This window comes from Mauremys mutica, chromosome 3 (genome assembly GCF_020497125.1).
Source record: "Mauremys mutica isolate MM-2020 ecotype Southern chromosome 3, ASM2049712v1, whole genome shotgun sequence".
NCBI classification, from domain to species: Eukaryota; Metazoa; Chordata; order Testudines; family Geoemydidae; genus Mauremys; species Mauremys mutica.
Window position 1 is genome coordinate 90,501,877 of NC_059074.1, and position 25,375 is coordinate 90,527,251.

Genomic DNA, 25,375 nt, shown 5'->3' on the forward strand with positions numbered 1-25,375 from the left:
GTAGCCCACTGGTTAGAGTGCTCACCTGAAAAGACTTCTGTGCAAATCCCTTTTCCCCTTCTGGCAGAGGTGGGAATTGAGTGAATCTGGATCTCCCACATCCCAGGTGAGGGCTCTCAACCATTGGTTCTAAACATTTTTGGGCTCAGGACCGATTTGTAAAAGTTCATGGCCTGTTGTGACCCAGTAAATAGTCTGGGGGTGGAGGCCTGGGGTGGTTTTGGTCAGATGCTGTCCCCCAGGGGGGTTGGGTCCTGCCCAGTATGCACCCTACAGCGGTGGTTCCTATGCTGTAGAGCTGGCTGGGCATCTGAAATATGGAGGAGATGCTTTAAATTAGGATCTGATGGTTCTTCTGTCCCCACTTATTAGCAGGAGTTGAAACTCTTTAGGGAAATGTTGATGGATTCTTATTGATTCATTGCAGCATGTGGTGCTTGTTAACTTCATCCTGGCTATAGGGGAGTGACTCTCTAGGTTGAATGGCCTTTAGGGAGGCATCCTGGGGCTGGCTAGTAGTTTACCAAACTTGGGAAGAAAGTTTGGCATTGAATTTGTTTTACTGTTTGCAAATAAAGCTTAAGCCCAGGAAGGGGTTAGGGGTAAGTTTTGACTCTATGCAGTATGTATGGATTTTTGGGGGGAAGGAGAGTAGTAAAGCCATCTACTCACACATTTTTGGGGTGAACTGTAAAAGAACTGATTTTGGACATGGCTTTTATACCATATATGATGCTTTGTCACTCAATTAACTTTTGCTGTGTCTGAAACCGTAGTGACTTCTTACGTGGCCCAAATGGAGTTTGTATTACAGATAGGGCTGGTGGTACCAGCTGTTAAGGTTGTCTGATGCTTCCCATTATAAGAACCTGTTTTCAGTTGCATTTAATTTAACAAATCAGCTCTTGCCAAATTTGAGAGTAGAGAAAATGCAATTATGTACCATGTTTTAAAAATAAATATATATATATATATATATATATATATATATATATATATAAAAATCTGCCAACCTTTTCTTTGAGAATCTCTAGTGCTCTGATTTGTGCCTAAACTTGGCAGGGGGTGGCCTCTATCAGGCATGTGCCTTTTACCTTTGCATTGAAAATTCTCAAATTTGACCAAGTTATAAATTTTTGAAAAATCTGTTTGTACATGCTCAGTGTGAGCAGCTAAATTCTATGAAGGTTCTATCCACAATGATCATTCTTCAGCCTAGGGCTGCAGGGACTAAGCAGGACTTTGCCAGTAATTACTGCTCCTAGTGGTTGAGGGCCAAGGTGGAGCCAGGCATTGAAATGGAGAGCAAGGATACATGCTCTCAATGCTGCCTGCTGGGCCCTAGCAGCATGGAGAAGAAAGCCATCTGACTCCAATTAGAAGGAACAAGAGCTGGAGCCAGTGGGGGTGGAGAGGGGAAGACTGGAAGTAGGAACTGTGGAGAGAAACAGAGGGAGACTGGGAGCCAGTGGTGGGGAGAAGATTGGAATTGGATGTGGAGATGGGGGAGTTGAGACTGGGATTAGGACCCAGTTGGGAGGAAGGAATGAGAGGGGAAGACAGATATGCTGAGGAGCTGGGTTGTGTGGGTAGAACTAGGATTAGCTGGACAAAGAGACTAAGACAAGGAATGGAGACTGAATATGGAGCTTTCGGTGGGAGACTGGGACTAGGAGGCAGTGGAGAGATGAACAAGAGAAAAGGATTAGATAAGGAACTGGAATTGGGAGTAAGGGATGACTGGAGCTCAGATGGCGAGACCAGCACTGGCTAAGCAAGGAGCCTGGGGTTGGGATGAAAAGCCAGGGGTGGGGAAGAGACAGTACTAGAACAATGATAGATTAAAGGGGATGGGGCAGAAGCGGTCAGGATTGGGAAAATGGGTAAAAGAGTCTATGCTCACTATAGCACACAGCCTTCCAGAGCCTGGAATGGACCTAGGGTGACCAGATGTCCCAATTTTATAGGGACAGTCCTGATATTTGGGGCTTTGTCTTATATAGGTGCCTATTAACCCCTACCCCTGTCCTGATTTTTCACACTTGCTGTCTGGTCACCGTAAATGGTCCCCAAGCTTACCAAGTCTCTCTGTTCCTCTTCTGTCATCATATATCTGTGAAACTGACTGGCAAAGTGTGTGGCTCATCCCATGTAGTGCTGGTTCACACAGAAGATGACAGCCTACTACTGCTATCAATTACTCTGTCAGCTCAAATGGCAGAGGTCTGTGCAGTGGATCTCATGGTTCTGCTCCTGCTAATGAATCATGTGGGTGTCAGTGATGCAACATGATGGAATTTCTGTTTTAAGTTTGTGTATTTTAAAAACCTAGGAAAATTATATACGTACACACACAGTAAGTTAAAGAAACATTAAGGTTGCAAAATCAAGGACTCTGAAGTAAGGAAATGGCAGAATTTAGATTGTCTGTGCAACCTTAATTGTGCCCCTTGCGCGTATGAATTATTACTTCATGTTGTGGCCAAATGGGATTTATATGCATAAATAGCTATAATATTTGTAGCCCATGGAACCTTAATGAAGAATAGGGGATGATTGCCTTCAGTATGCTATGCCTTATAAGAAAGGGGCAAAGTAAGTCTGTCGTTCCTGTGTGTAGACTCCCTATAGTCATAAAGGGTGCACTCAGATTAACCATGACCCGATTGAAAGTAAGGTATTCTACTTCTGTCATTTATGACATTAATACATTCTGGCCAGAGGAGAATCTCTGTGTGTCACTACTGCAGCAGAGTTAAGGTTGTTTGGTTTACTGTAACTGTACATTTCCATGTTTGCATTTCCTTCTAGTTTAACCAAAATTCTCAGATTCTGGACTTTCTAAGCTTTTGGCTTTTGTTTTGTTCTGGCAACTACAATGCTCTTGTATGCTTTATACATGCAGGTCTTTGATTATTTACTACTACCCTTAACTTTACCTTAATAATCTTTTTTGCCTGCATATTTTGTTAGGTTTTGAAAAATATTTAAAGGCATATTTAAGTAAAATGAGAGTCCCTCAAATTGCTCAGTGCTTTGCAGCCTGCTAATTGTAACTAGTTATAGCAAACATCTGGTTAAAGGATAGTTCTGTGGAAAATATCACTTTATTATAAATCTACTTGTATTTTCCATATTTTCAAAGCATGTATTTCAGATAACTTTAGCAGACTTATTTAGCTAACCTAGAAGAATCATGTGGGTATATTCTATATCTGTGAGAGAAATATTGTACACTTTTTTTAGAAACATTTCAGATTTGATTCTAATCTGAAAATGTTAGTGAGAATGCAACATATCTATGGCAAGAAGAGCTGATATGCTCCAAAAATCATTCTGACATTTACTCTCATTTATTTTGAAATGCAAATGCATCAAGTTTATGCAGAATTCTTTTGCGGCGTACTGTCTTATTAGTGATCATGCTGATAACTTGAATTTCTGAAATGTTGTTGCTAAGCAATGCAACTTCAGGCATGTAATGAGGCTTTCCAGTGGCTACTTGAAAATGAAGAAAATTATCTCAGCTTCACAGGTTGTTTGATCATCAACCATGTTATAATGCTTGGGTGATAAATACGTTTTTGGCATGCCCTTCCCCTTCTGCAGATAATTATATTTGTACAGTAATTCAAGATCATATAGTCCTAGGAGGAAAGTTTGTACGTTTTGGGGGATAGAGGCAATGAACTTGCCTAGCTCCCAGAGCGTTCCCTTTTTATGAAGAGGTGGGTCCTCCTCACAACCCCTTACGCTAGGGGAGAATAAAGGTGATTTGGGGTCCAAGGCACATTTCACATGACCACATCCCTTGGATAGTGAGGCTACCCATTCATGGGCTGTCTGATGGGGACTTGCCATCACTTCTATTTGGGCAGGCTGGAGCTCTCCACACCATCATCCACTGTCTTCACACAGGTTGGGCTCAGTCCTGGAGGAAGGAGGTGTCTGTCTCTACCTACTGTGTGTGAGGGCTGCTGCTGACATCACCCTAGCAGATGTTCAGTGGACTGGCAGCAGCAAAGTTTCCACATACCCACAAACTCCCAATGGGGTGGTGAGGAAAGCCTGCCTTCCTCTAGAGAAGAAACCAGTAGAGACAAACAGAGCAGCTTGCACCTGTTGGAGCTATTGTTTTTGGCTGGCTGTAGACTCAGGCTGATGTTGTTACATTGGTTACACTTGAGTAATGTTGTTATTTGTATTGCCATAGCACTTAGAAGCCCTAGTTATGGGTCAGGACCCCACTGTGCTAGGTGCTGTACAAACACAAAACGTTGGCCCCTGCCCCAAGGATCTTACAGTCTAAGTATAAGTCAAAAAAGACAACCAATGGATACAGCCTGGGCAGTAGAAGGAAACAATGACTCAGTATTGGTTATAGGCTGTGGTCACAGCCCACCAGCAGCCTAACAGTTGTCAATTTTTTCTGTAGCTATCATAGCAAAGGAGAGTTAGGAGGAGGGTTCTGAGGGTGGATAATGATGGTAGCTTTGCAGATGTTTACAGGGAGCGTTTCCCAGGTGTAAGGGGTAACATGGGAGAAAGCATGAAGGTGCTTGTTTGAAAAATGAAGTGGGCAATAGAGGCTGGCATCATGGGCCCATAGGAGCTGAGCATCAATCGCTCAATAATGAATGAGAGATAATAGGTAGGGTAGGGATTGACCACAAAGGGCCTCAAAAGTGAAGACCAGTAGCTTATATTTGATGCAACAGAGAAGTGGGAGTCAATGGAGGGATTGAAAGCAAGGAGAGACATGGTCAGAATGATGGGCTAGGAAAATGGTCTTTGCAGCAATGTTCTAAATGGATATGAGTGGGACATGACTGCATTTATCAAAACCAGAGAGAAGGATGTTTCAGTAATCGAGATGCAAGATGAGTTTTAGCTGTGTGGATGGATCAGAAAAGCCATAGGTTAGAGATGTTCTGCAGAAAGCATTGACAAGATTTAGACATCACCTGTATGTGAGGACCCAGCAAGAGGTCAGAGTCCAAGATAACATCCAGGTTACAGACTTGAGTGACTATCTCCTTTTTTGATCAGTGAGGAGGCCTTAGGAAGGGAGTGGAAATTAGGAGCTTGTTCTAGCCAGGTTGAGCTTGTGCTGATGGCTAGATATCCTTGATGAGATGTCAGAGAGAAGCTGAGAATTTAGTTGGAACAGAAGGAGACAGGTCTGGAGCACAGAAGTAGATCTGAGGGCTCTCAGCACAGAGAGAGTTGCAAAAGGCTTTCTCCACAAGCATGAGGTGTAAAGACATTTTCAAAAAAATTGTCTGATACTATGATGTGACTGTGATGGGTTTGGTCAGATACCCCCTTGGGACTGTCACCTGATGTGCTGAGACTACCTCTGAGTCCATTTTCACTGCCAGTTTGGGCCTCCAGAACCCTGCCTTGTTGAGCCAGACACGCTAGCCTTCTGCAGCACAGACCCAGGGTCTGAACCATGCCCCCAAAGCTGCAGACTTAACTAAAAACAGCTTAAGAAGTGCTCCTGTCTCCAGCACCCAGACACCCAGCTCCCAATGGGATCCAAACACCAGAAGAATCTGATTTAGTCTGTATAAATCTTACACAAGGTAAACTCATAAATTATCCATCCTCTATAACACTGATAGAGAGGTATGCACTGCTGTTTGCTCCCCCAGGTATTAATTAATTACTTTGAGTTAATTAATAAACAAGTGATTTTATTAAGTATAAAAAGTAGGATTTAAGTGGTTTCAAGTAATAACAGACAGAACAAAGTAAGTTACAAAGTAAAATAAATCACAATATGCAAGGCAAACTTAATACACTAAGGATTTAGTTACAAATACTAACTCCTCACCCTAGATGTTATCTCCGGTATAATCCTTTTCAGACCAACGTTGTAGTTTATGGCCTGGGTCCAGCAATCACTCTCAGCCCCATAGTTGCAGTCCTTTGTTCCAGTTTCTTTCAGGCATCTCTTTGGGGTGGAGAGGCCATCTCCTGAGCCAGCTGAAGATAAAATGGAGAGGCTTCTAGGGCCTTTTATATTCTTTCTTGTGGGTGGAAACCCCTTTGTTCTTCTGTGCAAAATCACAGCAACAAGATGGAGTTTGTAGCCCCCTGGGCAAGTCACATGTCCATGAATGATTCAGCTTTTTGCAGGCCGATGCCATTGTTTATGTTAGTTTGAACGTTCCCAGGAAAGCTCAGATATGGATTGGCGTCTCCCAAAGTCCATTGTTAGTTAAGCACTCCCAATTACTTGAATAGCCCCTTCACAATATGTTGGCCAAACCTCCTTTGTGTGTTTCCTACAGCAAACACGTCAAATACAAGCATAGAGCCAATGCTCATAACTTCAGATATAAAAATGATACATGCATACAAATAGGATGAATATATTCAGTAGATCATAACCTTTGCAAAGATATGTCACATGGCATATCTAGCATAAAGCATATTCCCTTATGTTATAGTTACACTTATAAGCATATTTCCATAAACACATAGAGTGCAACGTCACAGTGTAATCACAGGCTGTACCTTAATTGTGGCTTGATTTTCGAGTGCTTGCTTTTTCAACCTTAATTTTTGTATGTGTAATCTAATATTTCTATTACATTAGTTCCCAAAGCCTCCAATCAGGATATGTGCCCTGTTGTCCACATTGCCTGGTTAGACCTACAGAAAGATATGGTTCCTGTTTTTAAACTCTGCTCTTGCAAACAAAATTTTAAATTGAGAAATGGATGTGTTAAAGTGCCCTGAGGAGCTTGTTTGTTTGACAGATCTTGCCTTCTGAGTAGAAAGTCAGTGTTACAGGCAGAGCATAACTATTTCAGAGGTAGGCCATGTGGTCTGAAAGCCAGACCAAGAAATATGCTCGCCGTTGCTATGAGCTGATGGACTAAATCCTGCTGTCCTTACTCCTACAAAGGGAGTTTTGCCTGGGTAATGATTAAAGATTTTGGGATTTGGTCCCTGAAAAAAGAACATTTTAAAGCTTCTAGTTAGCTGAGCACACTTTGTTTTCTTAGCACAAAGCCACTAAATCTGCACTTACAGTGTATAGACACGAACTTAATCGAAACATCAGATGAATGCACTTATCTGTGTGCAAGCAAGCCTTAAAATATACGCAGTCAAATGCTCATGTAACATTCAGTGCACTGCACTCCCAACTGCTGAAGTGTTTGGTATTCTGGGAAAGATTTCCATTCCATTTTGCTAGCTCATGTTTTCTGGTCTCCAGTGTCACCTAATAAAATATCTTCCTCTGTTTCTGCTCTTAGTTCCAATCCATTCTTCCTTGGAGGAGGGGAAGAGCCAGGAGATGGGATGGTGGGGGAGTTCAGTTTCTTCTGTCTCCTGAAAAAGGAAGAGAGGCTGAATTCAAGGCTGGTGTGAAGTTGCTTCATTGGCTCCCCGAGGTCTGAAATTTAGAATCCACAGGTAGGTACTGGTAGCAATCTCTTAATACAAAATGCAACTTTAAACTGTGGAATTTAGCAGCTTATCTCCTTGCTGCAGAAGCAAAGACTATTCCTGCTCCTGTTGGTAATCACTAAACCCAGCATTCGAAGCTGCCTCCTGTTGCTGTTTAGGATGTGGCCACAGAGCAGCAAGGAGAAAGTCACCTTCTGGTCAGGTGTCACATCTCAGACTTAAGGCTCGTGACTTCAATGCCAGTCAGGAGCTCAATGTCTTTGATCCTTGTAATGATTTTTCTTTGTTGCTGCTCTGCCAAATGGCACTGATAAAATCAAATGTTGTTGGTCTGTACAAATCATTTGTTCAATGGCACGTGTAGTGTGGAGCTTCCTGAGAGGTTTTATTTCCTGTTTGTTATGTATTCAGTTGGCTAAGTTTAAAAGATTATCACAATACATGACCCTAATAGTCAAAAACTGTGTACAAAATAGGTACTTAATTAAAATCCTCCATTTCCAATTAACTTATCAATCAATCCAATCAAAATATTGTAAACACACAGGAAAAGAAGGCTTGTGATCTGTAAAAACATGATACCACAATGCTTTCAAATAAAATAGTTGATAATGTAATTAAGGATTATCTTTCCAGTGTGGTGGTTAAAAATTAAACACCCTAAAGAAGGCATAATGCTTTTCATCTCTGTTAAGAGCTTCACAAACCCATTAACTCTTAGGAACCTGGCTAATTCCTACTAGTTTAATTCCTGGTGGATGGTCCCCTCATGAGGGAGTGAGTAGGAATATTTGCATAGGAGGCAGGGCCATGCAACTAATGTAGGGAGGAACAGCAGGTCCTAACTGACTCCCTTCACTCTTATTTAGAAACTCCTCTCTCTCTTGATCTGTTTTCTTCTCATCCTCCATTACAGCCATGCCATTCTGGCCAGGAGCTGGCAGGGAAGTACTGTCTGCCAGGGTGGCTCCAGGCACCAGCACACTGAGCGCGTGCTTGGGGCAGCAAGCCACGGGGGGCGGTCTGCCATTTGTCGTGAGGGCGGCAGGCAGGTTGCCTTCGGCGGCATGCCTGCGGACGGTCCGCTGGTCCTGCAGCTTTGGTGGACCTCCCGCAGGCTGCCGCCGAATCCGCGGGACCAGGGACCTCCCGCAGGCAAGCCGCCGAGGCAGCCTGCCTGCCGTGCTTGGGGCGGCAAAATACGTAGAGTCGCCCCGACTGTCTGGGAGCAAGGAAGAACTTAAATTAAGGAAAAATGAGTTTGCCGCAGCTGCTTCCTCTGTGGAGGTAAATCCTATTTGCAGGATTAGCTACATGGGCTGGACACTAGGGATCTACAGGAGAGGAGAAATTGCAGAACAGTAACAAAGCTTCTCCACAGCCACTCTTCTGGCCTCAACACAACAAGAGCCTTTGTAGCCTTTCCCCTCACATCGTTGGGGTCCAAGGTTCTGCTATCCCCAACTGAAAAAGCCTCTATCCATAGGCCACCCCCATGGAGTTTGTCTCTGCAATGAGTTAAATTGGCCAAGCCATTTTCTTCAGGTGGGAAACACTAAAGAACTGGAACAATTCTTATGTTGTGTGTTTTTTTACTATGATGTTTCTTAGATGTGGTCTCCTCACCTCAAAAAAGATATTCTAGCACTAGAAAAGGTTCAGAAAAGAGCAACTAAAATGATTAGGGGTTTAGAGAGGGTCCCATATGAGGAAAGATTAAAGAGGCTAGGACTCTTCAGTTTGGAAAAGAGAAGACTAAGGGGGGACATGATAGAGGTATATAAAATCATGAGTGATGTTGAGAAAGTGGATAAGGAAAAGTTATTTACTTATTCCCATAATACAAGAACTAGGGGTCACCAAATGAAATTAATAGGCAGCAGGTTTAAAACAAATAAAAGGAAGTTCTTCTTCACGCAGCGCACAGTCAACTTGTGGAACTCCTTACCTGAGGAGGTTGTGAAGGCTAGGACTATAACAATGTTTAAAAGGGGACTGGATAAATTCATGGTGGCTAAGTCCATAAATGGCTATTAGCCAGGATGGGTAAGAATGGTGTCCCTAGCCTCTGTTCGTCAGAGGATGGAGATGGATGGCAGGAGAGAGATCACTTGATCGTTGCCTTTTAGGTTCACTCCCTCAGGGGCACCTGGCATTGGCCACTGTCGGTAGACAGATACTGGGCTAGATGGACCTTTGGTCTGACCCGGTACGGCCTTTCTTATGTTCTTATGTTATTAGCCTGAGGCCCAGCATCTTCACACTTAGTTTTTACCTGTGTTTGCTGGTAGTGCTGCCACCCTCACCTGCATTTTCTGCCCATGTCAAGAAGATAACTCTGCAGTGAAGGAATAAATGTATTAATCTGGTTAACTCAAGTGATTGGCAACACCCAGGTCTGAGTGGACACTGCAGTCACACTTGAATTATTGTGTCTTCTCTTGTGCAGTGCTTCCCTCTGTGTGTCACTAGGACTTCTAGGGACACAGTATATTGCCAGCTTCAAGAGATCAAAAATCATGAATTAGATCCCCCCCAAATTACAACTGCCTTGGCTCCTTGCTCCCTGGTCTCCTGTGACAGCCCCATGGTGGCAGCACTACCTCCATGACTCCTTGCTGCTGCACTCTTTTCCCCAGGGCTGCTTCTGCCTAGATCCCAAGGAGAGGAGAAATCCCAGGGCAATGGGAGGAGGGAAGTTTTGCTGCTGGGTCTGGGGCCCTGATCCCAGCAGTACTTTTCTCAGACTCCGCAGTCTGTTGTCCCAGGACAATTTCATATTAAAGGCAGGGCTCAGAGACAGGGCAGGTGTTTGCCCTCAGTCTCAAGGCTCTTGCACAGAGTTGTGCCCAGGCCTAGAAACGGTAGGATCAGAATGGAGTTTCTCACATCATTGCAACAGCTCCTCCTACAGGTGTCAAAATTCTGCAACTCAGTTTGCAAGAGTTGGCAACACTGTTGTCCACTGGTTGCTTAAAGGGGATGCCCTTTGCTTTGCATTCCCCCAGGCTGGGAGAATTGACATTCTATCCCATCCACCTCGATCACTGTCCTCTGCACCAGCTCTCAGCCTCCCCGGTGCCCCCAAGTCCCCTGCAATCTCAAAATCTTCATCATGCACCTCATTCTCCCCCTCTACCTTTCAAAGGGACCATGCTGTTTCTCTCAATCCCTGTGTCCTGTCTAGCTCCCTGAACCACAGAGGGGCAGCCATTTTGATTGTGGGCTTGGCTTCAATCTCACTCTCACTGAAAACAGTGGGAGGTGGCGGGCAGCCTCCCTTCCACATACAGATAGACTGTAGAGAAATGGCAGACATCTTGCTGGCTTCAGCCCCACTGACAGTAAGAGGAGATGGTGGCCAATTTGAATACAGGAAATTTGTGAGTTGGCACCTTTCATGTTTTCATGAGCCAGGTTAACCCCCCCACACACCCAAAATCCCTGGAGTCGCAATACAATTGTGAGAGTTGGCAGTACCAGGCATATCTTGTGGTTCTTTGTACTGCAGTCAGCTGAGCTGCCCTGATTCTTTCCTAGTGAATTGTGGGAGAAGTTATCTGTTCTTCTGGATACACAGGAAGAATGGTGGAAGGCACTGGAGACTGTTAGCACTGGAGCAGTTTAATCTGTGTGACTGCAGAGTGGGCAGGTTCCAGCCCAAGTGAAACCATTACTCTGGCTTTGGTCTATAGCCCCATCTGTGCCAGCTAGCCTGGGCTGAAAGCATCCCCAAAGTTTGTGTGTGTGGACAGGAGCTGGGTTAGGGGCAACCCCAGTTAAAACCCTGAGTTAACTCTGCACTAAGACATTCCTTATGTGCCTCCAATTCCAGCATGGATTCTTATGGAGCTCATAAGCCTTGCAGAGATCCTTAAGAGGACTGTTGTGCTATAATGAATTTTGTGCCTAGAGAGCACTGAGATGTGATATAAATATCTAGAGAAAACATGCACAGACTTGCAATCAGAGCATAGTGACTCATTATGTGGTCTTAGGCAAATCACTTTGCCTCCTTTACCTTATTTATAAAATTTGCTTTTGTAAAATGTTGATCTGTGGGCCAAAAGTTCTTGGGACACCAGGATGTCATATGAAAATCTGGGAGCATTGTGCTAAAATTGGGGTGTATGGCTTTTAAAATTCCCCATTGCTGCTCTCTAGCTATTTCCTGGCTTGCTATTGGCTGTTGTCTATCCAGGTATTATGGTGGAAAGGGGACCAGGTGATGACTATGGATCCCAGAGATCCATTGCTAATTGTTCCCTGCTTTTATCTGTAAGAAATAATTAAAAAAAAACCCTCAGTCACAAAAATGTAAAATCTTGGGGTTTATCTGTGAGAGTGTTCAGGTTAAAGGACGATGAATATGTATGTCTCAAGCCTACCACATGGAACACATGGGCATGCCTCAGAAAAGTTGCTTGGGCAGTTAAAGGAATTGAATTAGTTAATCCTAGCTGTGTTCTTGTGACTAAGGAAGGTGTTTCATCTGAAAAATATTTGGTAAATAAACCAGAAAAATAATGGAGATCTGGGCCAAAAGCTCATAATACTTAGTGTGTGTGTGTGTGGTTTATGTCTCTAGTCTGTAACAGACCAAAGCTTTTTGGAGTGACTGGGGGAGGAATGAAATAAAAAAAAAAATTCTTTGAACTCTACAATGTGTCAAGAATGAACATTGTTTTAATATTCATGCTTGCAGTATAAAAATTACTGTCTTCCACTCTGTTGGCATGAAAACCTTGTTAAGACTTAATCTTGTTTTATGCAAAAATTATTTGTTTTCTTGTTCTTTGCTTTATATATCTGCACTGCCAAGCAAGACATTTAAGAATTGCAATGAAATATATTCACTTCCTCTGACAATTTCTAAAATCAAAAGCTTGTGTTTTGGAATAATACATACTAACTAGGTAAGTAATTTAAAAAATAAGTCTTCTACAAATGTTATCAAATTAAATACAACTTTCAATGCTGTTTCTGAAGTATAGCCTTTGTTACCAGAGGCGTCATCTGTTCAATTTATTCTGTTTTGTTCCTCCTGCAACAGTGTAGTGTCAAAGCCAGAAATAAGCAATGGTTGAAAAAGTCACATGCATGCAGAAGATGTGGATGCACTAACATATTCTTACAAGCTTTTAAGAGCTCTTTAAACTTATAATAATACTTAAATACATAAATAGGGCTCTTCATCCATAGATCACAAAACATTTTACAAAGGGTGGGTAAGTATCATTAGTTACCAGTTTTTTAGAATGGAATCACTGGGAGTTGCAAATGATAAAGTCAAGAGGACATTTGGGGGAAGGGATAGCTCAGTGGTTTGAGCATTGGCCTGCTAAACCCAGGGTTGTGAGTTCAATCCTTGAGGAGGCCACTTAGGGATCTGGGGCAAAAAATTGGTCCTGCTAGTGAAGGCAGGGGGCTGGACTCAATGACCTTTCAAGGTCCCTTCCAGTTCTTGGAGATTGGTATATCTGCAATTATTACCTTTAAGTTTGACTTTATGAAGAAAGTAAAATAGAATATCTTTGACAATTAGGGTGACCAGATGTCCCGCTTGTATAGAGACAATCCCAATTTTTGAGTCTTTTTCTTATATAGGCTCCTATTACCCCCCCCACCCCCATCCTGATTTTTCACACTTGCTGTCTGGTCACCCTATTGACAATCAGAATGAAAGCACAGTTATTGAACTGTATCATATGGGAGAAACTGTCTTTTCCATTCTTTCCTGTCAAGTTAAGTGACACCAATTTTTATCTAGAAGAATTATCACATCAATAGATCTGGCTGAAAAAATGCAGCTGATTCATGTACAAAAGGTACGTAAGAGCCTTTAGGTCATAGTGTTCCAGTTCTGCTCAAAGAAGAGCCACACTGGAAACTAGCCAAGAGTATACAAGCCACATCTCATTTCCATTAAACTAAAAAAATCATGTTTACTGTTTTCAATAGAGATGTGACCTGTGGTGACTGCAGGTCCCAGCATGCAATGCTTCATCTGATCTGCAATAACATATCAAACTGATGAAGTGGGTTTTAGCCCACGAAAGCTTATGCCCAAATAAATTGTGTTAGTCTCTAAGGTGCCACAAGGACTCCTCATTGTTTTTGCTGATACAGACTACCCCTCTGAAATCTGTCATTAAACTCAGTTACTGTACAGGAGGGCTGGAGGGTAGTAAATGTCCCAATCTTGGTGGAGGGAGAGGGAAAATAACCAAAAGTCTCATTGGGGCTGATCCTGAGAACCATGGATAGTGAGCCTTACTTCAGTCCAGGCCAATTGGTTGAAACAATCATTTAAAATAGTATTATAAAAAACTCTTCAGTGAACGTATTCTGATAAGGCCAAATCAGCATAGCTTCTGTAACAAAAAATCATGTTTCTCCAGTCCACTACAATTCTTCAAGCATGTCCACAAAAGGAGTGGATAAAGAGGGTTGGGTGTGACACTATCTACTGGGATTTTCAAAAATCCCAGGATAAAGTACTTCCTAAGAGGTTATTAGGAATACTTCTCACCTGCAACACTTCAGTGAATACTGCCACAAATCAGAAACTGGCTGAGAGTCAGAAAACAGACTAGGATATGGTCAACTTTCAATATAGCAAATATTCAAAGATGTATTCCCTCTGGTTCTGTACTAGAACAGGTGATGTTTTCTGTCTTTATTAATGGAAGTAGGGAAGTAGATGAACAACTCATTTGTTTTATTGACTTATTATGTCTGGTCACATTTAGAGGTACTGTTAACTATATTTGTATACTGGGGGCCCAACCTGACTGGGGCCTGTTGGAGCTACTATAATATAAATGCTCAATATTAAGCCAAGGTTGCAAAAATTACACGATTCACTGATGGTAATCAAAGCTAAAAAAAGACAGTGAAGAATTCAAGGGGGACCTTACCAAGTTAGGAAACCGAGTATCATGATGGTAGAACATGAAACTTATTGTTGAACCAAAGCTAGGTTGTGCCTGTCAGAAGGAATCATTTGCGCTACTTGTGCACATTTGGTTCTAAGAGAACTAGAAGCACTCAGGAAAAAGGAACTGTACATCATTGTGGATAGCCAAATGGAAACATCTGCCCATTGTGCAGCAATCAAAACAAAATGTTAGGCTATATAAAGAACAGGCTAGAAAACACTGAATGCTCTCATATCAATTCCAGTAATGTGGAATATTGGGTGCAGTTCTGGACACCAATTCAAAAAATATAATGGACATAGAGAGGGTTCAGAGATGATCAGGAGTGTGGAGAGGCTTCTATGCTGGGAACGATAGAAAAATAATAGGATTGGTTAGTTTACAGAAGGAGTTGAATAAGAGGGTGCATTAGCAGTGTATGAAATAATAAATGGTATAGTGGAAGTAAATGAGCACTTTTTTTTTTTTTTTTTTTTTTAACCATACAAGAACATAGTGACATCAGTGAAACTGTGAGGGAACAATTTAAAATGATACTAGGAATAGATTGAATTTTAAGGCCAGAAGGTACCACCAGATCATCTGGTTTGACCTCCTGTAAAGCACTGGCCACCAACATCATTCTTTTTATAATGTAATTTTACCCTCTGGAACATACTGTCCCAAGAAAACATTGAGCCCAAAAGCATAGCAAATTTTTTAAACCGCCTTTTCTAAGGATAAGGAGAATGTTAGATAGGATAAATAAATGATAAGAAAAATGCTTTCAGACTTCAGGGCATAAACCAACCATTGAACGCCCAGAGTAAAGAAGAAACTTCCCCTTCAGCACAGGTGATTCCATAATAGTCCATTGCTTTACCTTCTTCTGAAACCAGCCTCTGACAATAGACAGAGACCAGACTAGATGGGCCACTGGCATTCAGTATGTCAATTAATTCCTATTCTCCTGATGGTGCCAATCCTGCTGCCTAAATCCTATATCTTTATTCAGAGAATTTACGTAATAAAAAGATTCACTCTTTTAGAGTGAAATGAAAGATCTAAAATCTGCTAATGAGTAGTAGTCTTCTAGAGTTCTCATTTAAATGGAAACAGTGAGGGTATTATGCTGTTTTCCAGCATTAGCCATGGCATTGATACTGGTATCTCCAGAGGATTAATTCAACTCCAGTAAAGGCAGAAAAACTCGCTTAGAAGTGATGAGGTGAACAAGAAGTTAATGAATTTGATTTATGCAAAGTAAATCCTGAAAGTATTGTGAATTATGCAAATAAGTACAAAAAACATCAATTAGTCGTTTGAAAATCTTAATTAAACTTCTTTTTTGGGGGGGGGAGGGAGAGTGACAATGAAATCATATTATATTATACAAAAAATAGCTACCCTTGAGTTGGAAGAGTTTTAATGTCGAGCTTTATTAACTGAGCAATTTAGAAAAATCCTGGGGGGAAGAAAAACTACTGCATAGAATAAAGGGTCCTGAAAGTGCTTTTGTAACAGAAATAATAAACAAACACACACTTGTAGGGTTATTTTTAAATACATTTTATGACTGACAGTTATGCTATGTTGATTAACAAGTTACAGTAAGAGGAATCTCATTAGTATCTAGTATAAGGTATAAGCAGGGTTCATTAGCCAATTGTAATCAAAACATTACCACACTGCAAATACAGTTATTTTGGACATGCTCACCTCTCATGAAGTTGAAGGCTCTAGAGCCATGGTTTCAAGCAGGGCCAGCATTAGACTCACTGGGGCCCAGGGCAGAAAGCCGAAGCCTCACCACTTGGGGCCAAAGCCCAGATCCCTGAGCCCTGCCACCCAGGGCTGAAGCTGAAGCCTGATCAATATAGCTTTGTGGGGGCCCCAGGCAATTGCCCTGCTTGCTACCTCCTACCACTGGCCCTGGCTTTTATATGCAGAAAATCAGTTATTGTGGCACAGGTGGGTTATGGAGTTTTAATAGCATGTTTGGGGGGTGGGGGGCGGGAGGGCTCAGAAAGAAAAAGGTTGAGAACTTCTACATAACACATGGATGCAGAATTAAGGTTGCACAAGTGACAAGGGGGAGGGATAGCTCAGCGGTTTGAGCATTGGCCTGCTAAACCCAGGGTTGTCAGTTCAATCCTTGAGGGGGCCATTTAGGGAACTGGGGTAAAAATCTATCTGGCGATTGGTCCTGCTTTGAGCAGGGGATTGGACTAGATGACCTCCTGAGGTCCCTTCCAACCCAAATCATCTATGATTCTATATCTAAGCTATAAGAATAGATCATGAAATTTCTCTCCTTATCCTAGGCTTCATTCTTAACCAGCTGAAGCAAGAAGGGTGGGTCCAAGGGCATTATCACCTTGTGTCCTGAACAGCCATGATGCTTTGGGTAAAGCCACTATTTTAATGTGAAAAAGTTTTTTAATCCATTGGACCATATGTGCATTGAAGCAATATTCATACACCTTTTTTAATAAAGGTCAACCCAAAGTCTCCTGTCCCAGGATAAAATGTGCTCCATTCCCTGCTGTTGCCTCCCTCAGCAAAAAGCTTGAGTAGACAAACTACCCTTTCACCATGCCTGGATGTCAACAACTGGGAGCTCTGAACTAGCAGAGGGAAGCAAACTCCAGAGCTGCGAGTCTTTCACTGTGAATGCCTTGCCTCTAATCCCCAGTAATTCATATTTTGGGGAAATAGAACCCCAGGTAATATTGACTGTCTTGATGAGAGAGGAGATCTTATGTAGCAAAGACATAAACCATACACAGCAGGGCCAAGATTTTCAGAAGTGACTAATGACTTTAGATGCCCAACCTGAGACATTTTTTAAAGGGTCAGATTTTTCCAAGGGTGGCTGCTCTACACTTTCTGAAAATTGTCCCCTTTATGGCTTGTCAAGTTGGGCACCTAAAATCACTAGTCACTTCTGCAAAATCTTGGCTGAGGGATCAATAGATGAATATCAACCTTGAATTCAACCCAGAAATGAATAAAAAGTAGTGGAGCCTTTTGAGGGTAGCGCCACACAGCTGGCCCCATGCTTCAGTATTGTAGTTTCTGGGTACTGCTCAAGAGTAGCATAGCACAATACATTTGAAAGCAATTTAGGTCAGAATCTGTCACTTGCTATTTGTTTATACAGGGCCTAGTGCAATGGGACCCTAACTTTGTTTCAGGCTTCTTGGTGCTACCACAATATAAATAATTGATTACTTGTATTGTGTAATTTAACTCTGATTCTGGATAGGGACGAGGCACTGCAAGTCAACCTTAACAGCACGTAATGATGTTTTTGGACTGACACTCATACAAGCTTTCTCCCTCAATGACAGATTCAAGTTGATTTAATTTTTTTGCCACAGCTATCCCACCAATGTAAAGTGTAACCTCAGCTGTACGCAGATGTGTGTTTGTAATGGAGCTTCTTGAATCCTCGGTACAATTATTCATTTTAATATGTTAAATTATACATTACTGTCATTCTACAAATAGCGTTTGACTAAAAATAGAAGTGTTTAAATTGGAACATATGACTAGAAAGGAGTACCTGGGTCACTGAGTCCAGTCCTCTGCTATCACAAGCAATCCTGTCATATAATCCCTGTTCATAAATTTATCAAGCTGCATCTTAACGTTAGTTAAGTGTTTGCCCTCACTACTCTTGTTGGAAGGCTATTCCAAAACTTGACTTATCTGGTGGTTAGAAACCTTCTAATTTTCAGCCTAAACTTCCTCAGGGCCAGTTTATTCTTTTTAAACAACGTCAAATTTATTTGAACACTGGTGTCATTTTTTGAATGTAGTATTTGCCCAGTATCAAACAAAGATCCCTCTCTCAAGTGTACTGTAACATGCAGTACAGCACACATTGGAGCTGAACTTGAATCTGAGATTCCGATTCAGCAACAGATCTGCTTTAAAGAGTATTTTTTCTCATTAATTTTTTGATGAAATCCCCGCTTTTGTTCACAAGTGTTCAACCTTCTTAGCAAAACCTGAATAGACAAGTAAAAAAAATTTTTTTTTACATCCTTCCCTCCTCCACAACAAAATTTTAGCCTGCTATACTCAGTAGCCATGTTTTTCTATGACCCAGTTGGTCTGTACTTGAAACTTGTTGCTTAGAGCAGGGGTTCTCAAACTTCATTGCACCGCAACCCTCTTCTGACAAAAAAAAATTATTACATGACCCCGGGATGGGGGACTGAAGCCTGAGCCCGCCTATGCCTTGCCACCCTGGGCAGTAGGGGAGGCAAAGCTGAAGCCCAAGGACTTCAGCCCTAGGTGGGGCCTGTAGCCAAAGCTGAAGCCAAAGCCTGAGCCTAGCCTGCCCAGGGCTGAAGCCGTTGGCTTTTGGCCTCAGGTGGTGGGACTCAGGCTTTAGCTTCGGTTGTGGGCCCCAGCAAGTCTAACGCCAGCCCTGGGGACCCTGTTTTGGGGTCCTTACTCACAGTTTCAGAACCACTAGATTAGAGGCTCTAGTATGGCGAATAATGTCACAAGTGATATTCTGTCAGCAATCATTATCTGTGTATTATCAGCTTCTCCATCATTCTGTCAATCTTGTCCTTTAAATGTTCTTACCTTTCAACTATCTCAACTCATTTTCAAATTGCTAGTTGTTTCTCTCGGTGTATTTCTACTCCTGTAGAGTTTCCTTTAGATTGTTGTTGGAATGTCCCCCTACACTCCAGAAGGTCCCTCACCAAAGGCTCTTAAGCCAAGTAAACTGTCATGAGATAAGAGGGAGGATCCTCTTATGGATCAGTAACTGGTTAAAAGATAGGAAACAAAGGGTAGGAATAAATGGCCAGTTTTCAGAATAGAGAGAAGTACATAGTCCCCCAGGAGTCTGTACTGGGACCAGTCCTATTCACTGTTTTCCACTTTTTCCAGATAACTTATGAATATGTTGAAGTGGCAAAATTTGCAGATGATACAAAACTACTCAAGATAGTTAAGTCCAAAGCAGACTGTGAAGAGCTACAATGGGATTTCACAAAACAGGGTGACAGCTAATAGAATGTTGGGAAGCATTAAGAAAGGGATCGGTAATAAGGCAGAAAATATCATATTGCCTCTACTATAAATCCATCCTATGCCTACATCTTGAATACTGCATGAAGATGTGGTGCCTCCCCCCATCTCAAAAAAGATACATTGGAATAGGAAAAGGTACAGAAAAGGGCAGCAAAAATTATTAGGGGTATGGAACAGCTTCCATATGAGGAGAGATTAATAAGACTGGGACTTTTCAGCTTGGAAAATAGATGATTAAGCGATATGATAGAGGTCTATAAAATCAAGACTGGTTTGGAGAAAGTAAATAAGGAAGTGTTATTTACTCCTTCTCCTAACACACGAACTGGGGGTCACCAAATGAAATTAATAGGCAGCAGGTTTAAAATAAATGAAGGAAGTATTTCCTCACACAATGCACAATCAACCTGTGGAACTCTTTGACAGAGGATGTTGTGAAGGCCAAGACTATGACTGAGTTTTAAAATAAAAAAACTAGATAAGTTCACGGAGGATTATTAGCTATTAGCCAGGATGGGCAGGGATGGTGTCCCTAGGCTCTGTTGGCCAGAAGCTGGGGATGGATCACTTGATGATACCTGTTCTGTTCATTCCCTCTGAAGCACCTGGCATTGGCCACTGTTGGAAGATAAGATACTGGGCTAGATGGACCCTTGGTCTGACCCAGTATGCCTGTTCTTATGTATTGGTGGCTTTTGTAGGTGAAACCAATGAGAGTGTGTGTGTGTGTGTGTGTGTGTGTGTGTGTGTGAAAACTTGAAAGGCCAGCTGTGAAGAGGCTTATGTCTCCAAACTCTATACTGAGCTGCCCCCCCCTCGCGCACACAGTCAATTTCTTGGCCTTAATCAACTTTAAGGAGGGATTGAGGGCTACACATCATGGAAGGGGTGCCTCCCAAAGTTAATCCTGAATGGAATTAGATTGGGAAGGGTAACTCCATGGACAGGATCATTTCCACACCCCAAAGCACACCCTTTCCCAGTGTCCAGATTCCCAGCCCCAGAGAAGACACGCACAGGATCAGGAGAAGGAAAGAGCAATACAAAAGGGGTTACACTTCCCATTCTATCCCCACTGATGATGATCTATGGGGTTTGGTTCTGGGGTAGTTGGTCTGCTCTCTCTACCCATTGAGGGAGAAGGGATAATCTGAGTCAAAATAATTTAGGTATAGAATCGTGTAACAAAATGCTGTAACTCCAGAAAGATACTATTTGTTCCATTCATGTTGTGGATTTGTTGGTTACAAACATGGCAGAGATATTAAATTAGGAAATTGTCCACTATTCTTTCACAGCTACCTGATCAACTCTTTGACCTCAAATCCATGTCACTGTTAATGGAAACCTTTGGTTCTTTGTTGGGATAAACAAGAATGGCTTGTGTTTACCGATTTATTAGTTTATGGGTGAGTCTTTCTACAAATAATCAATGTTCTGAAGAGGGACATGATATAGACCTGTTTGCTCCATAAAGGTTTATATAAAACACAGAAATGTAGATGTCAGTCCATGCTTCAACTAGGAAGTGGTTTTTATCCAAGTCTTGGCATCATTGGACTTCAAATATATTTGCCTAGAAAATGTGGTTTTGAAAATGTGAATTGCCTTGTACAACATTAGTGTTGCTGAAAACTCTAGTTTTATTTTGCATGTGAAATTTACTTTTACTGTTAGATTACACCTCCCCCCCACACACATACAGTCATTTGTAGCCTGGACAGTAAAAGGAGTTATGGCTTTATATGGTTCCACACCACAATATTATGTGGGGGTACGAATAGGAAGCCTGTCTCTATAAAGAAATCATTGTAATATATTCTAATTATGGGAACATGGAATCTTCCCCCTTGAGATATAACATTGCCATGGATGTTCAAGGGCCAAGAATTTTTTAAAATATGAGGTTTAATTTTTTTAAAATATGAATAAAGAAGGGAAAGGAACTTGCCAAGTCTGAACGGGGCAAAATTGGTCTGTACATTTTATTCACATCTTGCCTATTGTTAAAAAGCTCCAACATATCTTCCTGAGATGGAGCATAGTTCTAATTCAATTGTTTTAGTCTTTGACAATTCTACGTAACTTGTCCTGATACCCTTCCCCTCTCCTGAATGAATATGATATACCTCCTCAGAGGTAAGCCTTCATGTCTCTTCATAAATATAGCTGTGAATGAAGTTGTGTGGGCATTTGTTTCTAAATAAGTAGGCTTGGCAGAATTTTTGATTGATAATATTATGTTAACACTTTTCTCTATTTGTATCAACTTAATGTCCTGCAACTGTGAACAATTTATGTGGGGTTTTGACAATTATTTAATGACAGACGTTACAATTCAAAAAAACTAAAGCTTTATAACTGTAAACAAATAAACTGTCTATCATATGTTAATATATGCTAAGTAAATATGCTTAAATCAAACCATAGTTCTCTAAGCAGCATTTTTCTTTCTTGGCATAGCTGTAGATTTATATTATTGATGGAAATATATTTTCATTGGTTTGTGTGTGTGTGTGTACAGTGAAACTGGTGTTTGACTGACACTTACCAATAAAAATTTAATCCTTCCAAGCCTATAAAGTTTTTTTGACTTCTTGTAATAATAAGAAAGGCTGAAAATGTGGGTTCTGATTTTGGAGATTCAATTTGTCCTTGAATGTTATAGCTGGTCACCATTTCTTTATGTAATATGTGCAGGGTGGCTGGCTCCTGGTCAGATTTCTATTGTTCTGGTATTGGATGCTGTTGTCCTCTCTATACAAATAGGTGAGACTGGGGAAGCAAGAAAGGCAGGGCGGGGGTGGGAGGGAGCAGAGGGAGAACATATGACGCTAGAATACTCCTCCTCTACAGTTCACTAATTCTCTAGTTGCCAGCGTCATGATTTATGTGTGGGCATAAACTAGATAAAAGTTCTTTCAGGGCAGCACTATCTAGGAAGCATGCAGAATGGGTTTTGCTAGTATCTATCAGTTAGGTTTATTAACAAGCTTAAAGATTGTTCTAAGGATAACAGGGGTTATACCAAAAGCTAACACCCAGGCAGTTGGTTTGTTAAAGAAATCTGGGTCATCCCTACTTGTGACAAAAATATTTACTTGTGGGGCTTCAGTGTCATTAAGCTTAACTTTCAGAGAGTTGAGTACTACTAATTAATTTTAGAAGGCATCCACAGTTTGATTTTAATTTTGTATGAAATATTAGAGATAGGTCCCTTCCTTTTGTAAGAAAGGACAGTTGTCATTTGTCATTCCTAGCATTCCTCTTTGAAGTTCTGGATTCTCAAAGTCAGACAGGTGAGTTTCCCGTTTTGGTTTTTGTTTTGTTTTGTATTTTAACAAACAAACCAAAAAAACCATCTCTACATCTTCCCTAGGTTTCTTGAGACTTGCCAGTATTCTCTTTCATGAAATAAGATCGATCATCCCCTTAATATTCTATGAAATGATGTTTAAGGAGATACTTGTGATTGCTGATTAGCATTACGATTCCATTTGTCCCAGGTGGGATCAGATTGTGATAACTATTATAAATGAGTGAACTGTCAAATCCCGAGCCTTCTGAAGCACACACAATATACACCAGGGCATGTAGCTAGCTGATAAAGATGTGGTAGTACAATAAACCCTTCACAGAATACCACTGCAGAAAACAAGTGTTTGGTTATAACTGACAGCAGCCTCCTTGCTCACCCCCATTACAGATAACTAGGAAGGTAGGGCAGCAACTTAGTGTTCTGTGCCTCTGCCTTTTTAGGATTTTGGGATTTTCTGGAAACCAAGCATATAGATTCTGTTCGTGCTACTGCATGGAAAAATGTGAAGCTCATCTTTTCAAAATAGGGATAGTGGATAAGGCACTTACCCTGGGACTTAGTAGATGTGGGTTTTATTCTTGGATCTGCCACTGACCTGTTTTGAAACCTTGAGCAAGTCACTTCATCTCTCTCTCTTTTTGACCTCCCAGCCTCTTGTCTATTTGCATCGTAAGCTCTTCAGGACAAGGGTTATTTTCTTACAATGTGTGTTTGGTGCCTAGCATGATAGGGTCCTGATCTCCATTTGGGCCTCTCAGTGCCACTGTAATATTATTGATTTCCCCAAAAAGAAGGCAGGCCAAGATGTAAAATTGCAAACACATTGGCCTTCTCATGTCCTTTGCCATTTGGAGTTTTACCTGCTATAACTGAATGTTATAGAAACTTACACAACATCAGAACAGGCACTGGAACTCTTCCCCATAAAAGCTCTTTTTGATATAAGACAAGCTGTAAGGTTGATTCAGCGCTGGGTTCCATCGGCTCTTGTGGGAGTGATCTATGGCTATACCCACACTAGTGAATTCACACATGTCCATGCACATGGCTTTGCCACACTCCCCCGTTCACTACTAAACACCTATCCGAAGGCGAGTAGAGGGTGAGTAAACTAGCATGCCTGAGGGTTAAGCGTAAGTACACACCTTAGGCTGTGGCATGGCCCCATACCTGTGTGAGTCTGCAGAGTGAATGGGGGTAAGGAGCATGTACCAGGCTTAAGTTTCAGTAGTCCTCCAGCCTCATTCCCACAATTCAATGAGCCCTTTCCTACCTGACCCTTACTCACTCTATAAATGTCCTCTGTCCCCTCATTTTTACCAGCATTAGCAAGTTGCTCTCACCACATCAGCATAGCTTTCCACTGCACTCTTCACAGATCAATACAGGTGAGAATGGATCCAGCTCTGAGAACAGCTGATTTGCCCCCCTACCACATCCAGGTGCTGATCAATGTAAGGTTTCAATGAGAAGGCCAATGTGTTTGCAATTTTACATCTTGGCCTGCCTTCTTTTTGGGAAAATCAATAATATTACAGTGGCACTGAGAGGCCCAAATGGAGATCAGGACCCACGACTTCACCTGGAGTGGGTATAATGCTACCCGGGTCTCCAAACTGGCAGGACCTCTGGCTCCCAAGAAGGAAACCATTCCACCTGGAGGGCAGGAGCAGCACCCCACAGGCAGCAAAGGCAGATAGAGGAGGACCCTGGAAGACTTGTTCATTGGCATGGACACAGGGGCGGCTCTAAGCATTTTGCCGCCCCAAGCACGGCAGGTAGGCTGCCTTCAGCGGTTTGCCTGTGGGAGGTCCGCCGAAGCTGGGGGACCAGGGGACCCTCTGCAGCCAAGCCACTGAAGGCAGCCTGCCTGCCGCCCTTGCGGCGACCGGCAGAGCGCCCCCAGTGGCTTGCCGCCCCAAGCACGCGCTTGGCGTGCTGGGGCCTGGAGGCGCCCCTGCATGGACAGGAGGAATCAGGAGCAGTTTGAGGTTTTTTTTTCAGGGCATGGGAGGATCAGGCACCTCAGCAGGAAGAGAGACTGATGAACTGGGTCATGGAGCAGGAGGTACACCTTTGGGAACAGAAGCATTACCTAATGGAGAGGCTGATAGAACTGGGGGTTGAACGAGTTTGGGGTCTGCCTGCTGCCATAGCTACTGCACCTTTCTGTGAACAGCCAGCTCCTTCTCTGACTGCTGCAGAGGACCCAACCACCCCTGACTCTGTGACATGGGGGAGCCTGCAGACTCCCAGGACCACACCCTCCACTGTCACTGAAACCCCTCACAAGATGCACCCCCCTCACCCCTCTGAGCATGCATGAGGGGAATGATGAGCCTGCAGGAATCCCTGAAGCCCACCAAGTGTCTGCCCATAAGCCCTGTGCAGGACAGGTTCCTGGTTGTCCCCAAGAATTTTTTTTCAGTTTCTTTCCCCCTCCCCGCTTGTCAGAGGGAATGGAAGGGTAAGGAGATTGGCCAAATGTTAGTGTCTCTGAACCTTTGTTCAATGATTCAGTTCCATTATGTTTTGTTGGTTTACATTTCTTTTTACAAATATTTCAATGAGGCATTCCATATACTACTTTAATAATACAGTTTCCTTGACTTGTATGTGGCCCCTCCTTCCTAAGTATGATAAAGGT

The 25,375-nt window shown here is 42.3% G+C and overlaps 1 long non-coding RNA gene across 2 annotated transcripts in view; it reads left to right on the forward strand.

Moving 5' to 3' along the window:
* Positions 1-463: 463 nt before the first annotated feature.
* LOC123367607 overlaps positions 464-25,375 on the forward strand; it is a 30,376-nt gene continuing 5,464 nt past the window's right edge. The window contains exons 1-3 of one of the 2 annotated variants that reach the window (XR_006578554.1): positions 464-602; positions 7,275-7,434; positions 16,673-16,958. This is a non-coding gene — a long non-coding RNA (uncharacterized LOC123367607). Of the gene's footprint in view, positions 603-7,274; positions 7,435-16,672; positions 16,959-25,375 lie in introns of those variants that run through there. The other variant, XR_006578553.1, reaches the window with a different exon arrangement.